Genomic DNA, 13124 nt, shown 5'->3' on the forward strand with positions numbered 1-13124 from the left:
TATTTTCTAAAGTCAATTATTTACAAACGCAAAAATAACAAAATTATTAAGTAAAGGTAACACTAGCGTTTCCCTCTCTTCCCCTTTTGAATTCTTGTGGTTTGCTTATTTGCCACACAATGTACTTCTGAATTTCCTTTTAAGACCATTTCTTCAAATGTATGCTTGAAAAACAGTAATAGTGAAGACATTTTTCCTTGACGTTAAACAGACTTTTGAGTTGAGGAAGCTGCTGTCTCAGCCCCCCTCTGGCCAGCTTAGTAGCCCTCTAAGTTTTAGCAAGCACCTTTAGCCCGTGAGGTTGATGAACTAAGCCTTTCTTTGTATATCTATAGATCATGCATTGTTTCCTGGATGGACCTGGAACCAAACCCTCTTGCACAACCTCCCCCTGGGGAACCAGTACACAACCTCTGAGCACTGTGATCGAGTCTGTACCTGGTAATACCGAGTCTGCGTGCAATCAAGAAGAGTTACGTGGTGCTCTCCTTTCACTGATCAACTGCCCTAAAGTTCCACTAAAAATCTTCAGGCCAGGCAGAAACCTCAGAGTTATTTTTTGGACAGGAGTCTGCCTTCTTCCCAGATGACCAGCCTCCTGAATAAATCTCATATTCCTTCCCAATCACAACTTGTCTCTTGAGTTTTGGCTTTTCCAACACCAGCAGCCAAACTTGGGCTTTTGGGTAACACTGAGACTCTTGAAAGTGTTCATCATAAACACCACAATGAAATTCCATTTGGGATACCTGGGTGGCTCAGTTGGTTAAGCGTCTGCCTTTCGCTCAGGTCTTGATCCAAGGGTCCTGGGATTGAGCCCCCACATCGGGAGCAGGGAGCCTGCTTATCCCTCTCCCTGCCGCTCCTCCTACTTGTGCATGCGCCCACTCTTTCTCTGTCAAATAAATAAATAAAATCTTTAAAAAATTAATTTAAAAAATCCCATTCAATTGGAATTTCATGTGTGAATCAACATAAACCCTTTTAAAACATTTAAAAACATAAACCCTTTAAAAAGCATTTTCTTGTGAGTAAAGAACCCTCTTCCGTCATTCTATGTTAATACTGACATTTTATGATCCCAGTTTACCATTTTTAAAGACCATTTGAAAAAACTGGTTACTTACTGCTCATTAACCTTGAAAAATTCTTTATGGGGAAATTTATGGGTATTGCAAGTGGGAAATTACAAGCCAGGAAAAAAATAAATAAATAAAAGCCAGGAAAAAGAAATCTGGCTAGATTTAATTTGAGCTTCCCACCAAAGCCTTTAATGTAACACAAAGACACAAGTAAAGATTATTAGAGCTATTCCAAAACATGGCTCTTAACACACAAGAAGCAGTTAAAGTTATTAAGCTTCTAAATGTATTTCTCCAACTCAAGCTGCATGAACAAAGGGTATTTAGCACAAAGACAAAGTGCACTGGATCTCTTTCAATGGATAGGTATTAACTAATTTCACCCTAGGGACTTGGGTGGCTGCTGTAACCCCAGGCACATCTTCCTCTGGGGAGTTCCAGGGCCCTCACAAAGGTAGACACACAAAGGGAAAGCTGTTCTGTTTCAAATACCCTACTCCTGGGTGCTTTTTGGCCTGCGCAGTAAAGCCTTTTCCACAGGAGGCAGGAAGAGTTAGTTAAAACTAATGTTTGTTTCCATGCTTCAGACACAAGCCACTCTGGAACAAACCAGTTAGCAGAGGGTCTCACCTGATGCTTGTCTTACCTACCCAAGTATGACTTACACTCTTCTCCCCACCACACCCCCAAACAGAGCTGTTTTCATGAACTAAAGGCCCTTGAAAGACATATTTATATTCTGCTAATTAGCTAAGAAATCTTTGCAAGTTATTTTGAGACTTCTCCCATCTAGAAACTGGAGCTACTACAGACCAAATAGGATTGTTGTGAGAATTAAATGAAATAGTCCAAGTAAAATGCTTTGAAAGTCTTAGAATATATTGTGTTGAGTAAATATTAACTCTGAGGAACTTCCTACGGCAATGACTTTATCAGTTTAGCACTCCTCCTTTGTAACCCAGCAAATCATCTGAAAGGAAAATGTATCATAAAACCACAAACTTTGACTTCGCTTTCAGTAAGATTAGGGAGAAGGACCTCAAAATATTTGTAAGATCCATCCGAAACAACCAGAGTCTTTCAGAATTTCTATTTTAGAATTTCTCTTAAATAACAATTGGATCACATAAAAATGCAAATCTAAATTTTTTTTTTAAAGATCTTATTTATTTATTCGACAGAGATAGAGACAGCCAGCGAGAGAGGGAACACAAGCAGGGGGAGTGGGAGAGGAAGAAGCAGGCTCATAGCGGAAGAGCCTGATGTGGGGCTCGATCCCAGAATGCCGGGATCACGCCCTGAGCCGAAAGCAGACACTTAACCACTATGCCACCCAGGCACCCCACAAATCTAAATTTTTGAACATAGTGAACAAATGAGAAAACCTTCACCATGATGACTTAGGGTCTACACAGCTAATACAGTGGTTTTTGACTGCGACAGTTTGGCTCCCAACAAGGGGACCTTGGCAATATCCAAACACATTTCTGATTGTCACAGCTGAGGATAGGGATGCAACTGGCTTCTAGGAGACAGAGATCAGGGATGATGCTGAACAACCCAGATGCGTGAGAAAGTCCTCCCACCACAAAGAAGCACCTGGCCCCAAATGTCACTAGCTCTGGGTGGAGTAACTCTGAACTAAAATACCCAGAGGCAAATTCATATTCTTAAATATTTATGTCAATAAACGAAGAAGGAAAATAAGTCTATTTAAAAAGTAATAATATAGAGTAACTGTCACCTAGTCTACACTCTGCCTTCTCCCTCAAAAATGGAGGCCAAAAGACAGAAAATCTGCTTAAACAAAATAACCACAGGGGAAATTCAAAGAATAACTGGAGACTTCTTTATTGCACATAAATAAGGTAAGATGGATACCTTTCTAAGATCTGACTCCAGAAAAATTCAGAAGTTTAAGTAGACCAATTTCTGTAGAAGAAGTGTAGGAAATCATCAAAGAACTGCCCCCTAAAAAGTTATCAGTCCTAGATGGTTTCACAGGGCAATTCTGTGAAGCTATCAAAGTTAAAATAATTCCAGTGCCATTTAGGCTGCTTCATATCATAGACTATAAAATGAGAATTTATCTTTATAAAGCAACCATAACACTGACATTAAGACCTGAAAAAGAGTATGCAAACAAAGTATAGATAATCTCATGAATATTTATGGAAATTTTAAAATAAGACATTAGGAAACAAAACCTAGCAGCATAGTAACAGAATATTACATCACGATGAAGTAGAGTTTATCCCACGAATGCAAGGATGCTTCCACATTGAGAAATCAGTGTCACTGAGCAATAAACATAATGCAATATTAATGATTTATAATAGACATCAAGAGAAAATCACCATTTTCACAAGTACCCAAAAAGCATTTCACAATGCACCACGTATTTTTAATAAAAATTATAAAAAAATCAATAGATATTTACCTACAATGATAAAATATAACTCTCACTTTAAAAGCTAGCATCGTGCTTCATGGGGAAACACTAGAAGCTCTAGAACTCCAGGTAGGAAATGGCAAGGATGCTCATCTTTACCACTATTACTTCTCTACCAGAAGGATTGAAACTTGTAATTAAAGATTACAGGTACTAAAATGGAAAGGAACTAAAATTATCACTATCTACAAATGATGTGACTGTATTCTTGGAAAATCCTAGAAAATAAATTGAAAAAGAATCACTTTTGAAGAGGAGGATTCAATAGCAGGGTATAGAAATTGATACACAAAAATCAACAGCAGTCAGAAAATGAGATGGAAGAAGAGATCTTACAAAGTAACAATAACAAAAAGTTAACACACCTGAGAACAAATAAGAAATGTGCAAGTCCTATATGAAGAAAACTCTTGAACAAATGGAAATTTGTACCATGTTCACTGAGAGGAAGATACCATATAACTTAAATCTGTCAATTCTCCTTAAATTATAAATTAATCCAAATAAAGTTACTTTAAAAAAAAATCCAGGCAAGAGGATTCTAAAGATCATTCAAAAAATTAGCAGGATTATCAAAGAAAACCCTAAAGTAAAGAGAAGTTGCAGGAGTGGGGTAGGGGAGGGGTTAGCCTTACCAGATACTAAAGCATACCAAAAAGCTTCAGGATTTAAAACAGCATGATCCTGGTACATAAATGGTAAGGTAAATCAATGGAACATAAAGTCCAAAAAAAAAGACCCAATATATATCGCATTTTAATATATCACGAAGGTGTCAAATGAAATCAGGTTTACCTCACTATTTTCGTAGAGTATTTACTAAATGCCACAGAGTCACCCTGGTAATGTTCAGAAAGAAAGTAAAATGGATCCCTAATTTATACCTGGCTTAGTTCCGAATAGATTCAAGTTTGAAATAAAAAAATGAAATCCTATGACAATATGGAAGAATTCATTTATGGCTTTGAGGTGTGGCAGATCTTTTCACTATTACACAAAATGCAGGATCCATAAAGTAATAGATCCACTAATGTAACTCTATACAAACAAAACCTCTTTGTATTAAAAAAAAATTAGGTCAAGTCTAAAGATAAATAAAAAATTGGAAAAATTATCTCCAACGTATCACAGAGAAAGGGTTTATCTTCCTATTAAATTAAGAGCTTATACAAGTTGATGTTTAAAAGATCCATTAGGCTATAGAAAGCGAATGGTTCCTCTATTGGCTCATCTGCACCTAAGAAGAGAGACTGAAATTAAAACTATACTGAAATACCATTTCCCACCTATGGAATTGGCAATATACTCAAAGTTTGTGTGAACATACTAAATTGGTAAAGTGTTGAAGAAACAGGTACTCTGGTATATTGCTGGTGGGAAAGTAAATGGGTATAATCTCAGTGAAAGGTAATTTGGTAGAATCTATTGAAATTAGAAATTCATGGACATTCTGACTTCTAGGAATTTATCCTGTGGAGATAATCCAACATATAAAATGATGAAAAACAGGCATCAGCAAATAAAGCAGCCCACTGGCCACATTTAGTCCAATGTCTGCTTTTGCAAATCAGGTTTTACTGCAAAACAGCCACGTCTGTTTGCTTACACATTGTCTCCAGTCCCCTTTATGCTATAACAGCAGAGTTGAATAGCTGTGACAGAGGCCATATGGCCTACACAGCCTAAAATATTTACTATCTGGCCCTTTGTAGAAACGGTTTGCCAACTCCTGATGTATAGGGTTATTTACTGGAGCATTGTTTCTAACAACCAGAGACTAGAACAAACCTAAGCGCCTCCAGTAGGGGGACGGGTTAAATAAATGATGGCACAGTCATATTAACAAAAATGTAGGCAACTGTAAAAACAAAGTGAGGCTTTTGAAGTATTGATGTGGTAAGGTCTCCAAAATAAATATTGTGAAAAGCAAGTAGGACAGCATATGGTAGAGTAAAGCATGTTGCCTTGGAGACAAAAAGGAAGGAAAAAATAATTTTACAGCCTTAAATATGCATAAAGCATAATATGCCTAGGAGGAAAAGCTGATTGCTTTTTTTAAATAGGTTTTAATGTTTTGAACCTAGAAAACAGATTACCTATTGAAAAATACATATAAAAATACATTTTTTAGTGACAGGGTTCAGTTCCTCAAAGAGGCCTTCCTGGTCTGCCCTCTTTCTATTACTATCATCTGGTTACAATTTCTGATGCATACCTGGCTTTGTATATTCTAACTATTTGGTTATTATTTTTTTTCTGCAGAGGTATGAAAGCTCTGTGAAGACAGGTACCCTGCCTTCTTCAGTGCTATATTCCCGGTGTCTACAATAACACATGGCACAGAAGAGGAACTTAATTATTTTCCAAAAAATCAATGTATAAATGTAAAACTACTGAGAAGAAGAGACAGATCCTAGATTTGATCTTGAATAAATTACTGAGCCTCGCTGTGCTTCAATTTCCTCTTCCATAACATGAATATTATTTTATAAGTTTGTTGTGACTAAGTGACGGCAGAAAATACGATCAAAGCAGTGTCTGATCTGACACACAGTAAGAGGTCAATAGTGTTAGTTACTGCTCAAGATTCAGAAGAAAGGAAGGTGAGACAAAGCATTAGCCAGGGCAGGAGGAATGGACAGGAATTTAATCCAAGGCTCAGTGGAGAGATCCTCTCTCCAGCATCTGGTTTACTGAAAGGAGTTGAACAAAAATGAATGGAACTACCAAGGAGGAAGAGTGAGCAAAAAAAGCACTGTTTTTGTGCGCCTTTTGGGTTTGACTTGGGGAACTGGAAAGAGAGAGGATGAGATGGGAGAGGCATCTAGGAGGTTATAACCACCAGCCAACGGAGGAAATGCTCAGGACTTGGAACGTAAGGGAGGGGAGCTGCAGCTTAGCCGGGGAGGGCTGGGGAGAGGCAGGTGTGCTTCCCTCAGCGCTTGGCCAGGGGTAGACACAGAGGAATATTTCTAGGCTCTGCTCCAGCCGTCTTGCCCTGGAAAACAGTCTGTGAGTGGCTGCATGGGTGGAAAGTGATCTGCTGCACTTGAGAAGTCCCAAACCCACTCTGCCCAAATGATATCTCCCCATACTTCTCCATCCACCCCCCACTTCCATATCCACACCTAACTCAGTTTGGGGGACATCAGGGATGCAAAGAGCATGCCCAGCTTGGAAGGCTCAATGGGGTACAGTGCCTACAACCTAGGATCTCCAGCTGCCAGGGAAGCGGCAAAGCCCTGGAGGAGATGGAGACATAGGGCTGCCGGCTCCTCACTGTGGAACAGCAGTGACAGGTTGGAAGCTTGGACGCTATTTTTGTTTAACATATTGTGAAAAAAATTCAAATATACAGAATTGTGGCAAGAAGAATACAGCTAATACCCATATATCCACCACCAAATCCAACAACTGTTTACACATATTCCCCTCCCTCACCATTTAAAAGTTTGTTAGAAACATCATAACATGTTATCCTTAAATAACAGTGCAGCATATAACTCTTACAATGAAGGGATTCTCAAATATAGCTAAAATACTCAGTACTACCATGTTTTAAAAAATAAACAATAATTACTCAATACCTAGTTCACATTCATATTTTCCCACTTGCTCCCGGAATGCATTTTATAACTCATTTGTTCAAACTAATGTGTTCAATCGGAGACAACAGAAGGCATTCTGTTGGGACTCCTAACTCAATTAAGTGGCAAGAATCACTGTTTACTCCCTTTGGCTTTTTGAAGAAACCAGGCTAGATGTTTTATAAAATATCCATTTTCTGAATCTATTGTATTTATTTTATTTTTTCCTGGTGGTTTCATTCAATTTATTTCTTTGTCCTCTGCATTTCCTTTGAACTTGCAGTTAGAAATCCAGACTAAGGTTTCCCTTGAACATTTCTTAGTAAGAATCCATCACAGATGAAGTCCCACAAGTTCATTTTATCTTTGTTTCTCTTGCCTTTGGAGATGTGTCATGAAAAAAGCTGCTGTGGCCAATGTCGTAGAGGTTGCTGCCTATGCTCTCCTCTAGGATTTTGATGGATTCCTGTCTCACATCGAGGTCTTTCATCCATTTGGAGTTTATCTTTGTGTATGGTGTGAGAGAGTGTTCAAGTTTCATTCTTTTGCATGTAGCTGTCCAATTTTCCCAGCACCACTTATTGAAGAGACTGTCTTTTTTCCACTGGATGTTTTTTCCTGCTTAGTCAAAGATTAGTTGCCCAAAGAGCCGAGGATCCATTTCTGGGTTCTCTATTCTGTTCCATTGGTCTATGTGTCTGTTTTTGTGCCAGTACCATGCTGTCTTTGTGATCACAGCTTTGTAGTATACCTTGAAATCTGGAAATTGATGCCCCAGTTTTGTTTTTCCTTTTCAACAATTCCTTGGTGATTCAGGGCCTTTTCTGGTTCCACACAAATTTAAGGGCTGTTTGTTCCAGTTCTTTGAAAAATGTCATTGGTATTTTGATAAGGAAGGCATTGAAAGTGTAGATTGCTCTGGGTAGCATAGACATTTTAACTATGTTTATTCTTCCGTTCCATGAGCATGGAATATTTTTTCATCTTTTTGTGTCTTTTTCAATGTCTTTCAAGAGTGATCTGTAGTTTCTAGAATATAAATCCTTTACATCTCTGGTTAAGTTAATTCTAAGATAATGTATGATTTTTGGTGCTATTGTAAATTGAATGGATTCCCTGATTTCTCTTTCTTCAGTCTCATTGTTCATGTATAGAAATGCAACTGATTTCTGAGCATTTATTTTGTATCCCACCACATTACTGAATTGGTCTATAACTTCTAGTAGTTTGGGGGTGGAGTCTTTTGGGTTTTGCATATAGAGTATCACGTCATCTGCGAAGAGAGACAGTTTGCCTTCCTCTTTGCCGATTTGGATACCTTTTATCCCTTTTTGTTGTCTGATTGCTGTTGCAAGGACTTCTAGCACTATGTTGAATAAAAATGGCAAGAGTGGGCATCCTTGTCATGTTCCTGATCTTAAGGGAAAGGCTTTCAGCTTTTCTCCATTGAGAATGATATTTCCTGTAGGCTCTTCATAGATGGCTTTTACGAAATTGAGAAATGTACCTTCTCTATCCCTATACTCTGAAGTGTTTTTATCAGTAAAGGAGTACTTGTGGCACTTCATCAAGATAAAAAGCTTCTGCACGGCCAAGAAAACAGTCAAAAAAACTAAGAGGCATCCCACGGAATGGGAGAAGATATTTGCAAATGACACTACAGATAAAAGACTGGTATCCAAGATCTATAAAGAACTTCTCAAACGCAATACACGAGAAACAAATAATCAAATCAAAAAGTGGGCAGAAGATATGAACAAGATACTTTTCCAATGAAGACATACAAATGGCTAACAGACACATGAAAAAATGTTCAAAATCATTAGCCATCAGGGAAATTCAAATCAAAACCACATTGAGATACCACCTTACGCCAGTCAGAATGGCAAAAATTAACAAGGCAGGAAACAACAAATGTTGGAGAGGATGTGGAGAAAGGGGATCCCTCTTACACTGTTGGTGGGAATGCAAGTTGGTACAGCCACTTTGGAAAACAGTGTGGAGGTCCCTTAAAAAGTTAAAAATTGAGCTACCCTATGATCCAGTAATTGCACTACTGGGTCTTTACCCCAAGGATACAGACATAGTGAAGAGAAGGGCCATATGCACCCCAACGTTCATAGCAGCATTGTCCACAATAACTAAATTGTGGAAGGAGCCGAGATGCCCTTCAACAGATGACTGGATTAAGAAGATGTGGTCCATATATACAATGGAATATTACTCAGCCATCAAAAAGAACGATTTCTCAACATTTGCTGCAACATGGACGGGACTGGAGGAGATAATGCTAAGTGAAATAAGTCAAGCAGAGAAAGACAATTATCATATGGTTTCACTCATTTGTGGAACATAAGAAGTAGGAAGATCGTAGGAAAAGAAAGGGAAGAAGAAGGGGGGGTAAACAGAAGGGGGAATGAACCATGAGAGAATATGGACTCTGGGAAACAAACTGAGGGCTTCAGAGGGGGGTGGGGTGGGGGAATGGGATAGGCTGGTGATGGGTATTAAGGAAGGCACGTATTGCATGGTGCACTGGGTGTTATACACAAGTAATGAATCATGGAACTTTACATCAAAAACTAGGGATGTACTGTATGGCAACTAACATAATATAATAAAAAATTATTACACAAAAAAATCCATCACAGAGAAGACTGTAATTCCCCTGGCATCCCACCAGGTGCCCCACTATTCCTGACAGTTTGGTCTCTGGGTGGTGTCAGCCAGATCTCCCCATTACAAAGGTGCACCCCCCACTCCAACCCCTCATGTTACTGGCAGGTCATCTGTGAGGTGACCCATGGGAAAATCTGTCCACCAGCCATTCGCCTAATGATTTCAGCCACACTGATGATTCTTAATACAGCCAATTATTTCATATGTAGTTGCAGAATGCTGATTTCCTGGTAGTGTCCATTCTTTCTGTATTCTCCTGTAAAATATTTCCTCATCATCAGAGGAAGTGGGTAGGGGATGGGAGGGAGGAGAAAGTGGATGAAGACAGTCAAAGGTACAAACTTCTAGTCGAAAGATAAATAAGTACTAGGAATGTAAGAAGTTTTTATTTACATATTTAATTTTTTTAAAAAATATCATGATCTCAAGAATTTTTATGTTTCAGGTGTATTAATCAGTTATATTCACTATTTTTTAAAATGCAGGTCCATTCAGACAATAGAGGTAGGAGACATATTTTTTTTTTCAAATCAAGAGTTTAAATTAACATTTGTCAGTTTTTATTTGGTTTATAGGGTTTTATTTAAATTTTTGATTTTATACTCATTTCTTAAAATGAGAATTTTATTTTAAAATAATAGTAACATAATCATTTATTTGCTTTAGTTCTGTACTATACATAAAGTGATTTCCAAATAACAATACCAACATTACTATTAACAAAACACCACTGAGTTTAAAGCTCTTTTTCTCCTGAGAATATATCCTTCCAAGGATTTTCAGCAAGAATACAATATTCTAGACAACTAAAGTAGTTCTTTCCTCTGTAGGGGTATGTTAAGTTTTGATATACACTTAATACATTACATTTTAAAATATTTTCAATTTTAGGGAATACTTTTTCTGAATGTGTAAAACATTTACATGACTCATGATTTACATAAAAGTATATTCCAAAAAGTCTTGCTTCCACTTCTGCTCATTTACCACTGTTTATGCTTCTATCCCCATCCTTAACCAGTATTTTCACTAATGTCTGGTTTGCCTTGCAGTTTCTTACTGAAAATATCAGCAGATATGTCTATCTATATCCGTCTACCTACCTACTTATCTATCTATGTACACATTTATTTGTATCCATACACTATTATTTCTCTTCCCCTCTCACACAAAAGGCAGCACACCTAATGATCACTTGGAATCTGCATGAGGCTCACTCAATCACCCGGAGGTTGTGCAGAGACAGAAGGGCCTGAAGAAGACTGGGGTTTCACCTTCATCCACTGCAAGTTCAAGTCAGAGACAACTAGGTTGTTGGTGACAGAGTTGAATTTTATCTTAGGCTGGGGGTACTTGAAGAAAGAAACAACTTTACATATAGGTTTCACTGTCATGCAGGAGTCAAGTGTGATGGCAAATAAGAGGGATAATGAAAAGTGCCAAAGGTTCCAGAAAGGTCAAGGAAAATAATAATTAGATAGTAATCTTTGTGAATGCAGTTTCTGCAAGTGGGATAGAGTTAAGAGTCTGTTTAGAACATTCAAAGAGTTGGGAAGTAATGATGAGAAAAATAGAATACCATATACAATACCATGTAGCAACATCACTGGGGTTAAAACGACTTCGCGCAAAGAACAATTCAAGATATTGGACACTGAAGACCATTGGGAGCAGTTTATCTGGGTGGGGAGCAAGACGAATGAAGTCACTACTTGGATGATATGCCAAGAAATCCATAATAGAGGAGTAAGGGAGAAGGCCACTTTTGGATTGTTGCTCATTGTAGCTTTTGAGTTTTTAAACTGTCATCTTATCAATACTGCCTCCTCTAAGGTTTCTATGTCTTTCAAATTTTTTTTTTTTTTTTTAAAGATTTTATTTATTTATTCGACAGAGATAGAGACAGCCAGCGAGAGAGGGAACACAAGCAGGGGGAGTGGGAGAGGAAGAAGCAGGCTCATAGCGGAGGAGCCTGATGTGGGGCTTGATCCTGTAATGCCGGGATCACGCCCTGAGCCGAAGGCAGACGCCCAACCGCTGTGCCACCCAGGCGCCCCGATATGTCTTTCAAATTTTTAACAATGAACAAGGAATTAAGAAATTTTGTTTCAAAATAAGAAGTTAAAAAAAATCAAAGAAGATACAGATAAACAAGATCATCAGCCTACAGCAAACGAAAAGTTTCTGCACAGCAAAGAAAACTATAAACAAAATCAATAGGCAACCTACAAAATGGGAGAAAATATTTGCCAACCACTTATCTGACAAAGAGTTAATATTCAAAATACAGAAGGAACTCATACAACAAATAACAATAAACAAAAAAACCCAAAACATGCACTTAAAAATGGGCAAAGATCTTGAATAGACATTTTTCCAGAGAAGACATACAAATGGCTGACAAGTACATAGAAAAGTGCTCAACATCATAATTATAAGGAAATGCAAAACAAAACCAGAATGAGATATTGCATCATACCTCTTAGGATGTCTGCTTTAAGAAAGACGAAATACACCAAATGCAGCCCAGCATATGGGGAAAAGGGAGTCTTGTACATTCTTGAAAGAAATATAAACTGGTACAATTTATGTATAAAACAGTATGGAGGTTCCTCAAGAAATTACGAATAGGAGTATAACATGACCCAGAAATCCCACTTGTTGGTATATAGCCAAAGGAAACAAAATCAAAATCACAAACATGTTGGTATTCCCATGCTCAGTGCAGCATTATTCATGATAACCAAGGTACTGAAACAACTTGAGCATCTATCAATGGAGATGAATGAATAAACAATGTCACTAGCAAATATATAAAATGGAATATTATTTAGTGATAAAAAAGAAAAAGGACATCCTGCCATTTGTGACAACATGGGTGGACCCTAAGGACATTATGCTAAGTGAACTAAGTCAGAAAGAGAAAGACAAATGCTGTATATTTTCACTTATATCTGGAAACTAAAAAAACCTGAACTCAGAGTAGAGAACAGATTGGTGGTTGGCAGATGTAGGGGCCAGGGGCACAAAATGGGTGAAGGGGATCAAAAGGTACAAATTTTCTGTTACACGATAAATAGGTCCTGGGGATGTAATGTACAGCATGGTGACTACAGTTAATAATACTGTACATATATTTGGAAGTTGCTAAGAAGGTAGATCTTAAAATTTCTCATCAAAAGAAAAAAATCTAATGATTTACAGTGATGGAAACTTACTGGGTTCACCATTTCATAACACTTACATATGTTAAATCAATCTGTTGTACACCTAAAACGAATACAGTGTTACATGTCAATTATATCTTGATTTTAAAAAAATCTT

The 13124-nt window shown here is 37.7% G+C and overlaps 1 long non-coding RNA gene across 1 annotated transcript in view; it reads right to left on the reverse strand.

The window, feature by feature from the left end:
• Positions 1-839: 839 nt before the first annotated feature.
• The window catches only part of LOC121100650, a 15660-nt gene continuing 3375 nt past the window's right edge, over positions 840-13124 (reverse strand). Inside the window, exon 3 of the long non-coding RNA XR_005832365.1 lies at positions 840-895. This is a non-coding gene — a long non-coding RNA (uncharacterized LOC121100650). The remainder of the gene's footprint in view (positions 896-13124) is intronic.

Source organism: Ursus maritimus, unplaced genomic scaffold (genome assembly GCF_017311325.1).
Source record: "Ursus maritimus isolate PB19 unplaced genomic scaffold, ASM1731132v1 scaffold_5, whole genome shotgun sequence".
NCBI classification, from domain to species: domain Eukaryota; kingdom Metazoa; phylum Chordata; class Mammalia; order Carnivora; family Ursidae; genus Ursus; species Ursus maritimus.